This window comes from Loxodonta africana, chromosome 16 (assembly GCF_030014295.1).
Source record: "Loxodonta africana isolate mLoxAfr1 chromosome 16, mLoxAfr1.hap2, whole genome shotgun sequence".
NCBI lineage: Eukaryota > Metazoa > Chordata > Mammalia > Proboscidea > Elephantidae > Loxodonta > Loxodonta africana.
Genome location: NC_087357.1, coordinates 54,250,242 through 54,259,751, shown reverse-complemented (window position 1 = coordinate 54,259,751; position 9,510 = coordinate 54,250,242).

Genomic DNA, 9,510 nt, shown 5'->3' with positions numbered 1-9,510 from the left:
ATAATTTTTGAATATGAAAGTGACATAACATGTCTTTGGTGCCCACCTGTCAAACACACAGTAGGTACATGAAAGATGCTTTAAAAACAATGGAGAGGCACCAAGATGTAGCAGAAGGAACTGGAAAGCAGGCCAATGGGTAGTGGTGCTGGGTTTGCTGCTCATTTCATGGGTACATTGGTTATATAGCCTCTCAAGCCTCTTGATTAGTTAAATGACAAGGTTAGACTAGATGATTTTTAAGGGCCCTTCTAGTAAGAAAAAATATTTTTAAATGATCTGTTTAGAAAGTTATTGAACTTTCTTTTAAAGAGTGCAAAAAAAAAAAGTAACTTCAACATTTTCTGTAATCAACCTAATATTTTATGACTATTCTGCTTTGTATACTCTAGGAAAATTCCAGATAAAATATTTAAGGTTAAGTTTAAATGCATTTCCTTAAGGATTCGCTCTTCCTCCTCATTTATTGTTTCTTGAGTGACAGCTATATTATACTACCAGCTGAGTTGTCTGATCACCTGTTGGTAGCATGTGATGTGTACATCCTCAAGTCTGGTTCTTGCCATTGCCACCCTCCACACTGATATACTCCGAAATAGCTGAGCCCTGGTCTGTAAAACCCAGCTCTCTAGTTTCACAACTCTGCAGTATGTTCAGGCCTGCTGGCTTCCTGTCTCATCTCACATCTGCAAAATTCTTGGGGCTTGGAAAAATTCAGCTGTCTCCCAAGCCACTCTAGAAACAGAAGAAGTTTTGTTGACTGCCTCAGTCAGTATCCATTTAGATACAACTCATTTTCATGTACCTCCCCTGTGAATGGAATTGACTTGACGGCACTGGTTTTTTTTCTGGGTCCCAGTGAATGTCCATGAAGCTACTTGGGAAGCAGGACCTGGGTCTACTCATACCAGAGTTTCTAGCCTACATGGGAGTTGTATTGTAACCAGTATTATAGGATGTGATCAGAAGGGTAGGCAGGCCCTATGCAGTTCTTCAGAGGGCTAAATCTGAGGGTTCTAACTCTCACTTTGCTTCTTTTCTCACTCTCTCTATACTTCTCTCTCTCTCCATAGGCTTGCAGGATTTTTATTTAATTAATTTCAGATATGTTTGCTTGGAAGGGTGAAAGGTGCAAAGGACCAGATAAGATGTTCTTTTCTGCTTATTTATTAAGGCAGAACTTTAACTCTTGATACTCAGGTTTTTGAAATGCATTTCCTTCCACAAAACTATGCTACAAAATTCTGTTTTAAACCTCAAATGCTAAGAATTGGTTTGTATATTTTTTTTCTGCATTTTTCTTTGCCACTTTGACCTAAGATCAGTGAAGGTAGGTGGTTGGATTCTGCTTTTGGGGCCTGGGGAAGACCATATGCACAAAAAAGTAAGCATATGGAAATAGGCAAGTGAATACTTAAAATACTTTCCTTCCACATAATTCACAATGATTTTCCTTCACCTCAAAAATTTTTTTAAAGTAAAACGAAGAGATTTATTAAAGTTTCAACACAGTTTGCACCAGGAACGACATGGCTCATGAAAATGAAACCATGAAGTCCCTTTACCTCAAATTTTAAGGTAGGATAATTTTGGATACCCCAAACCAAAACCAAACCCAGTGCCATTGAGTCGATTCTGACTCATGCGACCCTATAGGACAGAGTAGAACTGCCCCACAGAGTTTCCAAGGAGCACCTGGTGGATTCGAACTGCCAACCCTTTGGTTAGCAGCCGTACCACTTAACCACTAAGCCACCAGGGTTTCCCATAGTGAATATTATTTAGCCTCATTTGACCCATAAAGTGGATGAAATTACAGAATTCAACTTATTTTAAGAACATAAGTGTTGACAAATTCTGAGGATCGTTCTCTCAGAAAAATATTATCTTTGATTTCTGTGGCCTTGAAAGTGTAGAAGAGGGAAGTGGAAATTGTATGAATTTTTTCATCTTGAATTTCTCTGGAATTATCCTAGCTTAACAGATCCATTGCTTCAGGAACACGTAAGAATTATTGAGCCTAAAATTTTGCCTCTCAATAAAAAAACAGTTAAAAGTAACTCACAATCTCCTGAGGGTTTAGTTTGTTATCAATGAGTTTGTTCATAAGTCTAGAAGTATGGGCATTACTACAAGCCTATGCTCAAAGCGGCATCCCAGAGACCAGATATCAGGGATATTAAAATCAATGTGGAGTCTTATACAAGAAAAAAAAAAAAAGTTACTGCCAAATCCAGAGCAGGCTATGAATTATTCATAGACCATCAAAAGTGGCAAGTCTCTGATATTATTCAAACACTAGAAAGATTTTTAATGTAGGGAAAAACCCCATCTTTTTTTAAATTGAATGCTTGTTTTACGATATTTCATTGTGTTGGTTCATTGTTAACACTAAGGAATGGTTATTCTCTAAAGAAATAACACTTTGCCACAGATTGGGAATTATATAAACAGCTGGAATAACAGTCTAATGGAATAAACAAACCCGTCATAAGAGGAACTAAAATCACTTTTGGTTTTCTACAAATAAATCTTGTGTTCTTGTCATAGATGATCTGTTAAAAAGGCCCTGTTTTGTTACCCAGACAATATCTGAAAGTAGTATATTATACATGGCCATGATCACTAGGAGACATGATTAATTTAGCAAACTGTAACATTGTAATGGAGCCCTAGTGATGCAGTGGTTAAGAGCTCGGATGCTAACCAAAACGGCAGTTCAAATCCACCAGCTGCTCCTTGGAAACCCTGTAGGGTAGTTCTGCTTTGCCCTATGGTCAGATGAGGTGTATATGAATTCTATCTAAGAGTTAATTTTGTTATGATCTGAAACAGAAGAAATAATAAAATCTTTTTATAAACAGGAACCATGTACTTTTTTAATTACTGTAATTTAAATATTTTTACAAGTGATAATTTTCCATTCTTGAAAGAGTGAAAAATAAAATGGTTTCTATTTGGTTGCTCAATATTTTAAAGAAAACAAGTGATTCAATTTAAGCAGAACAGAGCCCCTAATTTTGCTTATGTGTGTGTAAGCGCAAATATCCAATCTGTTTTACTGCAGGTGTAGAGATTGTGTTTAATATCTTACATCAGTGCTGACATTTCCTTCAAGATCCATGATTTAATTTTTTTTAACATTTTCCCTTGGCAAGTAAATGTAATAATAGATCCTTAGAGAAAATCTGAAAATACAGAAATATATACATTTAAGTTCAAATTTAAATTAATTAGATTTATATAGCATTTAAAATTCTGTTTGTCAGTTGCTCTAGTCATATTTCAAGTGCTCACTGTGTAGCACTGGACAGCACATATATAAAAACCAAAACCAAACCCAGTGCCGTGGAGTCAATTCAGACTCATAGTTACCCTACAGCACAGAGTAGAACTGCCCCATAGAATTTCCAAGGAGCACCTGGTGGATTCGAACTGCTGACCCTTTGTTTAGCAGCCGTAGCACTTAACCACTATGCCACCAGGGTTTCTGCACATATATAGAACATTCCATTATTGAAGAGAGTTCTATAGGACAGTGCTAACTTAAATGATTTAAAAAAATATTTTAATGGCTGTGTAATACTCCACCATGTTCCACAATAATTAAGTATTCCTATAGTGTTGTGTATTTACATTTCTTGTAGGTTGATTGTTTGCGTATTTTTGGTGTGGTTGTTGCAGTATTAGTTATTTTGTTTTCAGCAAAAAATACTATGACGTGTTGTACATAACATTTAAAAATTTTTATTTTGGGAATGTTCATACATTCCCATTTTTTCTTCTGTGCTCATAGCTGAAGCTTAGGTGAAATACTGGCTAGAATATGGTAACCTAGCGAAACTTTCACAATTCTCTTTATTCAAGTAATGGGAAAAGATTCACGGAATTATTTTGAATTTAAGATATATTTTTAAATATTTATACATTGATTTTTAGAAGAGTAATTAATTCTGTGGGGCCAGAAAAGAAGCATGAGCTCATGAATAAGTGAGCTCTTAATTGTATTAAGTGCTAAGTTAACTACCTTCTTCACAAGAATTAAGTGAGAAAACTAACCTATTAAACAATTACCATGGGGTATAAAAAAAAAAAAAAAACTTTTTTTATGGTCCATAGGAGACTGTCAATAATTGTTAGCTGCTCTTGTTATTAAAGTGGCTGAATTGAAATGACCCTTGAAATAACTTCTAATTTTATAAATTAAAAAAAAAAATGCTGATCCAATCAGATAAAACAGTTTTTCAAATTCTCAAAATTAAAGTAGCGTAGACTAAGAGTATAAGTTTCTCATGGATTTTCTATAGCCCTATTTCTTTTATTCCCTGAGGATTTTAATTTTTTTGCACTTAGCTTATCCTGAGTCAAATCAATCAACTGGCATCTGCTCCAAGTACCTGTGAATTTAGTAATGGGGGGATCCAGGTTGAAACTCCAAGTTGCGGGAGCCCTAGCATAGGGAAACGTGAAAGACTGTTGAGAGACCCCTATCACAAGTATCTCTGCCAGGATTAGAGCCAGAAGTGAAGCTATTGCAAATACTGGCTTCAGAATCTACCAAAAGTCATTATCCTCAAAGAGAGCCTGTGGGAAACACAGTGGTAATGACATTGGGAAAAAGAAGTTTAAAATTTGGTTACCATCCTTATCCAAGTGATAGCATAATTGGGGAGTCAAGGAAAAAAATGAAGTTATTAGTGGGATAGAGCTAGTGGTCCCACATTTTTCCATATGAAGAGCATTTTTGAGGTCAATGTTTGAACCTACAAAAAATCGTTATTAAATATATAAATAATATGTGATGAACATACGAATTTACCCAAGAATTGCCAGACCTCAATTTGTAAAAATTGGCGCAGACTGTTTAGAACAAAGTATTCCCTGCCTCCTACCACTGTTATTTAAAATTCCCTAGAGAGTTAACTCCCACAAAAAAAAAAAAAAAAGGCAAGGAAAATGGAAAAATGTCAAAAGAATCAGAAAGCTACCATAAAAATACAAGTCTTTGACTCAGATTAAAGGAAGGTAGGAAAATACTCAAAATTAGGACAGAAAGGATAATAGACATTCCCCACCCATTGTCTTTACCCTCACTCCCAAATCATGCTTTCCATTTGCTGTGTGCACAGGGGTGCTATACTATAATTACCCTTTACCATCTCCATGACTTGCGGTGGGCATAATAGCTACTAATAGACAAAAGTTAAGTATGTGCCTTAGGGGGAGACAATTGCCCTCTGAGAAACCCAAAACATTTTTTGTTTTATTTTTGTGGGATAAAGAAGGAAGGACTGTTCCTTGACACCGGTAAGTTTAGAACAGTCAATCAGAATATGGTCATCTACCCAAAAAGGGGCAATGAATGATGTCTATGGCCTGCAGAGGGACTTTCCTTTTTACTACCCCTTTTCCATTTTATTAACCCTTTTGCCTACTTTTTTTTGTACATGACGTTTGGCGCATAGTTATTGTAGCTTGCTAGTATATTAAGCCCATAAGAGAGGGACTTCAGGGTCCCTATCCCATGATGTGAAGTGCTACATGCATGCATGCAATTGCACCATTATAACCTGAGATGGGAGCCTAACTTCAAGGAACCTTGGCTGATGATGATTGTCTTAGTCATCTAGTGCTGCTATAACAGAAATACCACAAGTGGATGGCTTTAACAAAGAAAAATTTATTCTCTCACAGTGCAGTAGGCTACAAGGCCAAATTCAGGGCATCAGCTCCAAGGAAAGGCATTCTCTCTCTATCAGCTCTGGAGGAAGGCCCTTGTGATGCATCGGTCTTCCCTTGGTCTGGGAGCATCTCAGTGCAGGAACCTCAGGTCCAAAGGACATGCTTTGCTCCTGGCACTGCTTTGTTGGTGGTATGAGGTCCCCATGTCTCTCTGATCACTTCTCTCTTTTATATCTCAAAAGAAATTGGTTTAAGACGCTACCTAATCTTGTAGGCTTCATCAGTATAACTAGCACTAATCCGTCTTATTAAATCATAGTGATAGGATTTACAACACATAGGGAAATCACATCAGAAAATAAAATGGTAGACAATCATACAAGGGAATAATGACCTAGCCAAGTTTAGAGATATTTTGGGGGGACATATTTCAATCCATGACAATGATGTTTGCTGTTCTACTCATCCCTGTCCTGCTTATTCTGTGAGTAATAAACACTCCATTAGAACAGTATTTGGTCTATGCTCTTCCCCAAATTTTCCTTCACTTAAGAATTTGTGCACATGGTACATGGCACTACCACCACATTCCAAGCTCAGTTCCAGATTTTACGAGACTGACTGATCATACTTTCATGTAACAATGAGGCCCATCTCTTAATAAATGTCTCATGCATTCCATATACTGTATTGGGAATTTAAGTATATTATCACTCTTCATAGTAACCCTACAAGAGAAGGACTATTTTTATCACCCCTCTGTACTTGACAAAATTGAGGATGAGTTAGGTTAAATGATGTGTTTGAGTGCATAACTAATTAGTGGTTGATATGGGGTTCAAACAGGGAACTGCCAATGCCAAATTCCAATAGGAGAAGAAAAGCTTAAGTTCAAGGTTTTGAAAGCCTTTTGAACTCTTGAAGTTAGGGGGCACTAGAGTCTACAGAATTTTCAGATTCCAAGTGATGTAAGTGAGTATCACCAGGAAGTTCTTTGGTACTATCTCAAACTTCCATTGCACACATAAGATTTTTGAAACTAACTCTCTTAAATGTGGTTAATAGCAGAAACTCTCAATCATTACAAGAGGCAGCATCTGAAATTATTCCTGGTCTAGTCGTTTTCAAAGTTCATTGAAGGGGGAAATAAAGACCAAATTTAATATGTAGGAAATAAATTAAGGTTTAGATTTTACTCATATGTCACACCTCTGTAAAATAGCACATTTAAACTGTCAATTTAGAGTACAGTTTTCCCTTGGTATCAATGGAGGATTGGTTCCAGAACCCCCTTGAGAACACCAAAATCCAAGAATGCTCAAGGCCCTTGTATAAAATGGCATAGTATTTTCATATAACCTATGTATTTCTCCCATGTACTTTAAATCATCTTAACATTACTTACAATACCTAACACAATTGTAAATGCTATGTAAATAGTTTTAATGCTTACACTTAACACTTAATGCTTTCTCAGTTTTGCGAGCTCAAACAATGAATGCTGGAGAGAGAATGAGGATCTGTGAAATGGCGGAAGGCTACAGCAGGTTACACCTACACATTTTATTCACGGGAATTCAGCATAGTGCTCACCATGCAACAAATTCATGTTTTGCATTTTGGAAATTTTTTCTTTCCCCAAATATTTTCCATCCTTGGTTGAATCTATGAATGTGGAACCCACGGATATGGAGAACCAATTGTGTCTTATATGTTTATTTTAAAGTATACTAAATCTACATATTAATTTTAAATTCACTCAATTCCAAAGATTCTGAAAAATGTAGAGTATATGTGGCTTGGGCTGGGTTCTGTAGAGAAGCAAAACCACTAAAGCATATACACATGTGTATAGAGAGAGAGAGAGAGAGAGAGGAGGGAGGACAGTACCAAATGTCTTAGGCTAGGTTCTCTCTAGAGAAGCAAAATTAGTGAAGTGAATAGAGAGAGAGAGAGAGATTAATCTCAAGAAAACGGTTCATGTGGTTGTAGAAGCTGGCAAGACCTAAGTCTGTGCATTAGGATTCAGCCTGGAGGTTTCTCCTGAGTTGCATAGCTGGAGGGGCTGATGAACCCAAGATCGGCAGGTCAGATGACAGGCTGTTGGCTCAAAGGCTACAGAGGGTTATAAATCCAAGATCAGCAGTAAGATGGCAAGCTGCTGGTTCACAAGGCTGACAAATCCCAAGATCAGCAGGCAATACGGCAGGTCTCTGACTCAAGTCCCAAGAACTGGAGTTCAGATAATGGTAATCTGAATGCAGAATCCAGAGCAAGCAAAAGCCAACTAGCTTTTCCAGAATTTCCATATATATTTTATACAGGCCATATCCCCAAAGATATTCACCTTACAACTGAAGCTGATCACATGATGGAGGTGATTACGTTGTATTACAAACTGGAGGATAACTACATCATTACAAAACTGCCAAATTACATCATTACATAACTGCCAAACCACTGAGGATCATGGCCTGGCCAAGTTGACACACAACCTTAAATATCACAATATGTGATACCTAATGTGTTAATTATTCAGCTCTGTAGTTAATTAATAATTAATTTGCTAATTAGATTATTGTGAAATATTGAAAGAAATAGTTTTCTATTTTTTACTGTTTCCTGAAAGACATTTGAAATCTTTCAGAATTTCCTTCTCAAATTATAGCCTCCGGCACAAGTACCAGAATTATCTGGGGATGCTTTTTGAAAATGCATATTTATGGGACATACTTCAGATCTACTGAGAGGAGTGTTTAAAATTTTATACCCTTAAAGAGCTCCACAGATAATTCTTAAACTCATACATGTTCAATAATAATTATACATTACAATTTGCTCAAATTCTAGAAATAACATGCCATAAAGATATATCATACCTTTCATTTAAACAATCAGATGGTATTTGAAAGAAAAGATACTGAAATTATGAGAATTCAAATCAAATCACAGAGAATTTAATACAAACATACTAACAAAAAATAATTGATTCAGCTATAAATATATAAAGTCCCTACAATGCATAGCATGGTGTACTGGTTCCTTTGCAATACTAACTATAGAAATAGGGCCACTATCAAATATTGTTGGAAATAAATGCAATTATTCCATTCTTACTCCAAAAAGATGTTTCCTACAACAGAAAGTCTTCATAGTATTTTCAAAATAGCCTTAAACAACAAAGTTGGCATAACATTGAAGTAGATACATTATTCTTAGAATTCAGTATCTTTTCTCTTTAATTTTCTATATTATTGCTGATTAGCTGATTTTTTTAAATCTTTTTTTAGTTGTACTTTATCCATACCCATTGCTGTCGAGTCGATTCCGACTCATTGTGACACTGTAAGACAGAGTAGAACTGCCCTATAGAGTTTCCAAGGAGTGCCTAGTGGACTCAAGCTGCCGACCTTTTGGTTAGCAGCCATAGCACTTAATCATTACGCCACCAGGGTTTCCAGTTGTACTTTAAAAAAAACAAAAAAGATGAAGGTTTATAGAACAAACTAGTTTCTCATTAAACAGTTAGTATACATATTGTTTTATGACATTGGTTAACAACTCCACAACATGTCAACACTCTCCTTTCTCAACCTTGGGTTCCCTATTACCAGCTTTCCTGTCCCCTCCTGCCTTCTAGTCCTTTCCCCATGTCTGGTGTGTCCCTTAAGTCTCATTTTGTTTTATGGGCCTGTCCAATGTTTGGCTGAAGGTGAACCTCAGGAGTGACTGAATGGGTGTCCGGGAACCATACACTCAGGGTTTCTCCAGTCTCTGTCAGGCCAGCAAGTCTGGTCTTTCTTTCTGAGTTAGAATTTTGTTCTACAT